A 9,248-nucleotide genomic window follows, 5' to 3' on the forward strand; every position below is an offset into this window, starting at 1 on the left:
AAACCCGCAAATACTAATTATAAGGGATTTCAGTCGAAAATTATTGAAAAAGATTCATAAAAACTAATTTGAAAATTATTAGGTGAAATAAGGGAAAGAACGAAGAAAGAAAAATAAAAGACGAAAGGAACAAAAACTCGAGGAAGAAGAAGTGCATCAACTGAAAGCAGCCCCTGGAAGAGGCGCAGCAGATGCTGCGCCCTTTCCAGAAGGCGCATCAGTTGATGCGATTCTTCCCCACGTCAGATCTGCGTTATTTCCGTTAAAAGGGTTTTAAAAAGGTGATTTTAAAAGACGGTTTCGAGCATGCTTATGACATAAATTCTTAAATTAATTATAATACATAAAATAAATACATTAAATAAAATACATTAAATAAAATTGGGATTTTACACCCTCAGACTTACATGTTAGCGTCGCGAGATTTAACTAAATCGGTTTTTAGTGGTAACTCGACTCGATCTATAATGCAAATATGAAAGTGCCCTTGAAAAATGATTTAAAAGCAAATTGAATTAATTAATTGATTATGGTGTAGTGGAGTTGGTCAAATTGGTCGGTCATGCAAAACAAGGCTGGTACTCGGAAGGATCCGAGCTTACATGGTCGAAAGTTCAAGTACGTAGGCGCCCATAATCAAGAGCGTGGTCTTAGAATGCAAAGGGAGAAGAGAAGGGCGGACACTCGCGAGTGAAATATGTGAGACCAAAGGTCTCTATTTATACTAATCACGGAATTAGGATTTAGGAAAGGAGAGAAAGATCTGGAAATAACCGACTTAGGTTAAAACACGGAAACTTGGACAAAAAGAAAGCCTTGGGGAAAAGGCGCAGCAGGTGCTGCGTCCCTTGGAAGAGACGCAGCACTTGCTGCGTCCTTTCCTCAGCGGGTTCCTCCTGCGCAAGAAAGCGCGTTTGACAGCCTGTCGTATTTTAGGCATAACTTTCTCTACAAGACTAGGAATAAGTATATTTCGGTGGAGTTGGAAAGCTAAGAAATAGATCTATAACTTTCTATGAAATAGGCCTGACCCAAAAAAGTCGTTATCACCTCGTAAAACGGACCTAAATGTCGGGTTGTCATTTTAACTAAATAAAATGCACATTTTGTAATGTAAACTTTAAGTTTAGCCTAATGAAGTGACATGGGACTCAAAATGAGAATAATCACAACAGTTTATGACATCCTAACCTTAGGTAGACAAGCACATTGCTTTGACTCGGGATTTGACGATTTTTGACCCGGACTCCAAATGTACTCTAATTACTGCCAAAACGATCGTAATGACACCTAGATGACGACCATGAAGTAGACACAAGTGTTTGAGTTACCTTTTATTAACCGATTTACGAAACGTCATAAAATCGCGACATATGTTAAACATGCGACCCAATCATCACTGGGTGTTTGGCGGGAGGTGCAGAAACGAGGTGTCTACAACTACACACGAGATTGAAAAGCTTCCCGGGTCACCAAGTTTAGTGGGCATCTTGTTATGGATATGAGCACTACATGCCTCTTCCATTACCACTATCTCTTGGTCACCCAAGACCCTCTTCTTGGTCAAGATATCTTTCAAAAATCTTGAGTAAGTTGGCATGTTCAAAATCACTTTCGTAAAGGGTAGGATGACTTCAAGTTTCTCAATCATATCACAAAACTTGGCATACTAAAAGTTTTCCCTACTCTTTACGGCTCTTGAGGGATAAGGAATATGAGACACAAGTTGAGAATCGGAAGGTACCTTTGGAGGAACCGAATTCTTTGTTACCTTTTTGGTGTGTTGCAAGGGCACTTCTTCAATAGCTTCTTCCTCATAAGGAAGGTCTTCCACATATCCATCAACATCTTTTTCCACTTGAATTCCTCCACTTGAAGACTCTTCACAAGCTTTCTTCCCCTTCTTGGCTTCACTCATTCTACCCGATGGTGTTATGGATGGGCTTTCCTTTTCACCACTCATTTCCATCCCATTCCTCTTGGGATCCCCATCAACTTCTGCCTCAAGATCTTTGTAGGGGTCCTCAATCTCTACACCGCTACTCAAAACTACCACATGGGCATGGTGGCTATTTGAAGCGTCCTTGGAACTTTGTCCTTGGGCTAATAGACCACCGGGCGGCCGTTGAGGGTTAGCCAAAGAATGAGAGGCCATCCTTGATTCCATTTCCCTCATGTCTTTAAGGAAGGTAGCCCTTAAGTTTGCTTGTTCTTGTTGGCTTGCCTTTGCAAAATTAGCCATTTCTTGGCTATGTTGAATTTGCATGTTCTTTATCATCTTTAAAAGTTCATTTTGGGAGGGTTCACTTTGGGGTTCTTGATAAGGTTGGTTGGCTATGGGTAAAGGGAACCCATAGTCATTCCGACTGTTGGGACCTTGGTTGTTGTTTTGTCCCCCTTGAAAATTTCCTCTAGGACTATTGTTGTTAAAATTTGGCCCTTGCCCTTGATCTTGAAACCCTTGAGCATACCCTTGCCCAAATCCTTGATTAGCTTGATTCACTTGGTTCCCTTGATAGAACCCTTGGTTGTTTTGATTGCCTCCAAAATCTTGGTAACCTTGAGGTTGGTTTCCAAAGTTTTGGTTGGTGTTTCTTGGATTTTGATATCCACCCCTAGGTTGAGAGAACCCGGGTGGATTATTTGGGGCTTGGGGTTGAAGATGTTGCGGGTTTTGGACATTGGTACTCTTGTAGCTAAAATTGGGGTGGTTCTTCAAACCCGGATGGTAGAAGTTGGTGTTTGGGTTGTAGACATTGGGATTGTTGTAGGGTGGTCTTGGTGGTCTTGTATTGTTGTAATAGCTTTGGAAAGCATTAACATCTTGGACATTCTCCTCATACCCACCATTATAGTTGTTGGCACATATGTCAAAAGTGTGGCCATTCTCCCCACAAAGCTCACAAGGTAAAACTTGAGCTACTTCCTCCATGGGTGGACCATGTGAGGTGGTGGCTTGGTGAACTTGGTTCCTTTGCAATTTATCAAGTTGCTTGGTGAGAAAATCAAGCTTGGCATTTGTCTCGGCATTTGCATTAGAAGATTTCTCCTTAGGGAATTCGCCATTTCTCCTAAGCATGTTTCCTCTTGAGCCATAATTTGCTTCCGAGTCTACCATCTTCTTGATTAGTGTTGTCCCTTCTTCATCCCCTAAATGATCAAATCCTCCTCCCGCGGAGGCATTTACCATTTCTTTGGTTCTAGGCAACAATGTTTGAAAGAAGGTTTGGGTAATGTACCACTCCGGGATCCCATGGTGAGGACAACTAGCAATAAGGTCTTGATATCGATCCCAAGCTTCACCGAAGGACTCCCCATATTCTTGTTGGAAAGTATGAATCTCATTACGAAGCATGGCGGTCTTGGATGACGGATAGTACTTGGCCATGAACGCCTTAGCTAAAGCGTCCCATGTTGTGAATGTATCCGGAGGTTGAATATTCAACCACCGGTCCGCCTTACCCGTCAAAGAGAATGGGAACAACATCATCCTTAGAGTGTCCTCGGATACCCCGTTCTTCTTCATCATTGAGACCTTTCTCTTGAACTTTCGTAGGTGAGCGTGAGCATCTTCTTCAATATGCCCCCCGAACAAATCCTTCTCGATCAACCCAACTTGAGCGGGATGCATCGCAAAGTTGTTGGGAGCCAAAGTGCCAAAATTAATAGGGTTACATGAATCATTATATGGTTAGGCCGGTTGTGATCTCGTAGAGCCATTTGTGGTGGTGGATTTGGTATATGAGGGGGTGATGTTTGAGGTGGGCTAGGAAGTGGAAAGTTGTGAAAGGGATTTTCTATAGGGATCTCAATTGTGTTGTTTGGTTGAAGTGGGGTTGTGGTATCAATGGTTTGTAGGGTGTGTGGGTTTGGTTGGTCAATGTTTGCTTGAGGAAGGTTCCGAACTCTATCAAGGGTCCTTGTCCTCAAGGTCCTAAAAAGCCTTTCGGGGTCGGAATTGAAGAGTAAAGCTTGATGGTTCCTTCTTGGCATGGACTCGACAAACCGTTAGTCTCCTAGTGTCTATACACACTAGGGGAGGCCAAGAAATCACACACTCTACAACGAAGCACACAACTACTAAAACAAACTAGAAAGTGATATATAACTAAAGCAAAGACTCTTAATAAACTAAATATAACCTAACACCATCCCCGGCAACGGCGCCATTTGATGAGTAAGATGTATGTAGTGTCGAGTTTCTTATCACCAACAATATTTATAACCCAATTTAGTAGTATAAATCGGGGTCGAACCACAAGGATGGAGGGGTTTCTACTTAGTTTGATTAGGAGTCTAGTCTAGTCAAAAGTGAAAGGAGTTTATTTAAACTTAAACTACAAGATTTAACTAAAGCAAGTGATTTAGATGAAGTGTATACGATTGATTAAAAGACTAGGGCTTTTGGGTTCATCTAAATGGTTTAAGGGCAAACAGGATGATGTAAGGGGTCTATGATGAGGGTTTATCCTAGAATGAACAATCAATGTCTTGATTATCCTAAAAGTGACTACTAACTTTCATTAAGCATCACACTTCTCTTAAACATACAACAAGACCACCACAAACTTTTATTCAATGGAGGAATTAAGCAATAATGAAGAAAGGCATGTGCTTTCACTCACACAATTCATCAAACGCCTTGTGTGCATGGATAAGAAAGATAAACAATTCACCAAAGACCCAAATAATCATACAATCATGCCCATTAATTCAATTTAGACTCCCCCTAAACCCTAGAAGGATTTCTACTCACACATATTCAAATGGTTCAAACAAACAAATGAAAAAGAACAAACAATCAAAAGAGATGTCATGGTATGAATTCCAACAATGATAAAAGACAACTTGAAATGTAAACAATTGATTAAACAGGTAAATAAGAAGAGAAATGTACCAACAATGAGTAAAGATGGTTGCTTTGATTGAATTAATGAAGAGAATCCTTCAATATCTCCCAATACAACCCAATAACCAAATGTAAACAAATGACAATAACTACTACTAAGCTAATTTTACTAAATGATTAATATTGATTAAGGAAGGATTAGTACTTTGATTAAGGAAAGATGGCATAAATTAAGGAAAGTTTTTAGATCTAGGGTTGTGTGTCTAAAATGAATCAGAGAGGGGTATTTATAGTTTTACAATTATTTAGGTCAAAAATTACAAGGAAATCCAAATGAGGGGAGAGGAGTCTGAGCCGGTCAGCCGGTCGCCGGTCAGAGGACCAGCGCATATCCCGCTGGAACTTTTTGATGTCAATTAAAATGCCTGGTATGGTGAGCCGGTTGACCGGCTGCCGGCTCTGGACCGGCTCTGAGGGGGGCCTTCCAGCCGGTCGACCGGCTGCCGGCTAGCCGGCTTGGAGTCTTCCTTCACTTCTTCATCTTCATTGCTCGTGTAGGGGGACTCTCAGCCGGTGCACCGGCTGTCGGCCGGCCGGCTGGGAGTCCTGTTGCTCTTCTCTTCACTCTTCTTCCCTATGCTTGCCTTGTAAGGTCCTTTGCTAGCTCCCTTAGTCCTCTTCCCGATGCAAAACCTGCAAGGAGGGACATAAAGCTCGTAGTATGGGACTAAAGCTACAAAATGCAAGCTAGAAGGGTCAAAAACCGCGTATAATCGGGAAATATGCATAGAGAAGAAAGGTGAAATCGACACAAAATGGGAACTCATCACTTATCAAATTTGGCGCCATTGCCGGGGAGGCAACAATTTTTCTGTTTGTTTCTGTTTATTTTTGTCTTTTGTCTCAGGGAGCATCAGTTCCTTGAGACAGTTTGATATTTTCTTGTTGTTTTCGTGTATGCTCAGGTCTAACAGGTTAGAGATTATACCATTTGATCCCGAGCCAGAAAAGACTTGAGTACACTTGACTACGAGCGGTATACTTTTGCAGAAAATTCGTCCTTTGAAGAGGGTACTCTTATTTATGCATCTGTGACTTCTACAACATCAAAGATACCGACATTAGTCAGTTACTCCGAACCCACGGTTGCTTCTATTCCTAAAGGCTTCAAGCTCCCTACCACTGACAAGGGAACTTTTGAGATCAAGCCTTCTTACATAAGCTTGGTTGAGAGAAATATGTTTCGAGGAAAAGCAGAAGAGGACCCCGCAAAGTATATGGAGAAATTTGTTACTTATTGTTGTTCTATTCCTTTGACAGCTGGAGTGACTCAAGATCAGGTGAAGCAAACTTTATTCACTTTCTCTTTGAGAGATGATGCAGCTGAGTGGTTACGGGACATAGACATGGAGACCGACGCAGTTACTGATTGGACTTCTCTAGCTCTTGCATTCTACAAGAGGAATTTTCCACCACAGAAAACTAATGCTCTTAGAAGTCAGATTACAAGTTTTAAGCAAGGTCCCACTGAAGACTTTAATGAAGCTTGGATTCTTTTCAAAAGACTAGTTCGGTCAGTCCCCCACCATGGTTTTGAGATTTTGTTCCTTTGCAACCAGTTTTACAACGGGTTGTATGATGATCATAGAGCCTTGCTTGATTCAGCTGCTAATGGGAGATTCCGAGATAACACTAATGATGGTAATGCTTGGAAGTTGATTGATCAGATAGCTACTCACACAGCTGAGTATGGTAACCCCAGAGGAAGTAAGAGAGGAAGTGGGTCAGATAATGCTATTGTGGCACAGCTGGAGGCCTTAACGGCTCAAATAGCCGAATTGAAGACTACTCAGTCTTTGAGTAATAAGCATGAAATGGTTCACATGGTTCAACAAGAGGTGTCCTGCGAGAGATGTAGGATAGATGGCCACACTGCGGCCAAGTGTATGAGCACCATTGAGCAAGTTCATGCCTTCTAGTCTTTCAAGCAAGGTACGCCTTATTCTAACTTCTTCCCTGAAAGGAGTCAGAATGCCTATGCTCAAGCTCCTCAACAAAATCCTTATATTATTCCTCCAAATCGTGATAATCAACCACAAGGAGGTTATCAAAGGCCAAATCAAGGAGCTTTTCAACAAATACAACCTCCTCCTCAAGCTCCTAATAATGAGATGGCCGAGTTGAGAGCCCTCTCACATCAAACATTGTCAATGCAACAAAAGCAAACGGCTTAAATTTCTGAACTCATGGCTCACAATAAGATGTTGGATACTCAAGTTGCTTACATGGAGGCTCAAAATCCTTCAAAACAGTCTGGTCTTCCTCCTCTAGGTAAACAAGCGCATGAGCAAGTTAATTCTATTTCTTTGAGGAGCAGTACTTCTTATCAGGGTCCAGACATGCCCATTAATGAAGATGAGGTTCCCTACATGCATCCTAAGGGATTGGGAAATTTGGAGCTAAGTGACGATGAAAAAGAAATTGACAAAAGTGAAACACGGGATTTGAAGAAAAGCGAGAAAAGCAAAAAAGAGGAGACTGACGTGGTGACTCGATCGATTAGGACGAGGCTCGATCGAGGAACCAAGCCACTCGATCGAGTACATCATAGGCTCGATCGAGGAACCCCCTCTGATAGTGATTTTTCGCGTGTTTAAGCTACGGCATTGGATAAAAATAGGTTCCTCAATCGAGTGACCACTGGGCTCGATCGAAGCACCCCTGCAACTGACGATGATTGATACCTTCGTCAGGTACCAAAAATAAAATAACTAGTTACACTAACAGAAGCTAGCAGTAAGTAGGGTCAATCTCCACAGGGAGGCGGTTACTATCTACTTGTCAATTCGGTCCGTTTGAGGTCACAAGATGGGGGTTTTAATTGTTTGAACTAAACTAAACAAGATTAAGAAGGAATAAGAGAAATTAAGCAGAGGGAAAGGAAACTAGGATATCGGTTCATCAATGAACGTCAATTAATTGCAGTTAAGGTCATAGATCAGTCGATGTGTCGGTCTAAGGGGAAACGAATATCTCCTTCCGGTCTCAATTCGCCCTAAAATAGTATTAGCTTAGCTTCCGCCCTCACTAAAGCATCCTATTGTTCACTGCGGGTCTCACCCCTTCCAACCTTCCGGTCTAGGTCAAGGCTTACCAAGATTAAAATAGGCTAAATGCATCGATTCAAATAGCTAGATACAATTAAAACAGTGATTAACAACATAGACATAACAACGGCGAACGATCTGTAAACCTAATTAGCAATTAACATCGGTTCATTGACTCCCCTAATCCTAGCAGGGTAATTAACATGACATAAATAAATAAAGAACAAGAATAAAGGGGTAGAAGAACAATAAGAATTAATTAAATAAAAGAGAAAAGGGAAAGAAAGAGTTACAGACTAAAATCCGGCAAAGTTGAGAAAAGTAGTGTCTAACAGAGAAAAGAGGAAAAGTGACGTCTCAAGTGTCAAAAGAGTCCCCATAGCTATTCTGTCGTCTTCCTATTTATAGGAAAGACGATTTATTTGACCTAGAAACGAAATAAAGCTAAAAAGCCCGAGCCCAATAGCAAACCACTCGATCGAGTCATTTGAAACTACTCGATCGAGAAGAATTAAGCTCAAACCATTCGATTGAGTGAGATAACCACTCGACCGAGCAAACCCTAAAATGCATCTATTCGATCGACTAAAATAAGTACTCGATCGAGGTATTATACCATCCAAAACCACTCGATCGACCTATAAAGCATTCGATCAAGTGATATTTGACTTCAGCAGCTCACAATTTCGTTAGTTTCAGCTTTGACTTGACTTTTTAGCTTCTGAAACGGCTTCACGCATCCCGTAACAGCAACATTTCCGCTCCAAATTCACTCTTCCTTCAAATGCATGCAAAACGGACGGTAAAAGGCTTGATTTCACTACTTTCTGGTCCATTCCTGCAAATAAGGCAAAGAAAACCAAAGTAGTATATTCGGGGCATTTCGTAGCATAAAACTACGATAATAGCATAGAAATACGTGCATAAAAAGGCCTAAAAGGACTATATTAAATGCACGTATCAAATCTCCCCAAACCAAACCTTTACGCGTCCTCGAGTAAACTAAATGCAAACTAATGGAACGGAAAAGATAACTCAGAGCTAGCTTCAAATGCCCACTTAAACCGATTTAATGCAAGCAAACTAATACTTATAGCAAGCAGTCAGATGCAAACGAGTTATAGGATGTTTATAAAATAGCTGAACCATCGACCTTGCAAGACCTTTAATAATGGACTCTCACGGGTCACTCTTCTCTCATGAAGCAAAGGTTAAGCATATGAATATAAGAGAGAAAGAAATATAGTCGCTCACCTAAACTACGACCTACATAAACATGCATGCAAGTGATA

At 41.3% G+C, this 9,248-nt stretch overlaps 1 non-coding gene across 1 annotated transcript; it reads left to right on the forward strand.

Annotated features, from left to right (window-relative positions):
- The first annotated feature begins 3,248 nt into the window (after positions 1 to 3,248).
- On the forward strand, positions 3,249 to 3,355 carry LOC141609539 (small nucleolar RNA R71). Its single transcript, XR_012527460.1, has one exon. It is a non-coding gene; the product is annotated as a small nucleolar RNA R71 (small nucleolar RNA).
- The last annotated feature ends 5,893 nt before the right edge of the window (positions 3,356 to 9,248 follow it).

The sequence above is a fragment of the Silene latifolia genome, chromosome 10 (assembly GCF_048544455.1).
Source record: "Silene latifolia isolate original U9 population chromosome 10, ASM4854445v1, whole genome shotgun sequence".
Lineage (NCBI taxonomy): Eukaryota > Viridiplantae > Streptophyta > Magnoliopsida > Caryophyllales > Caryophyllaceae > Silene > Silene latifolia.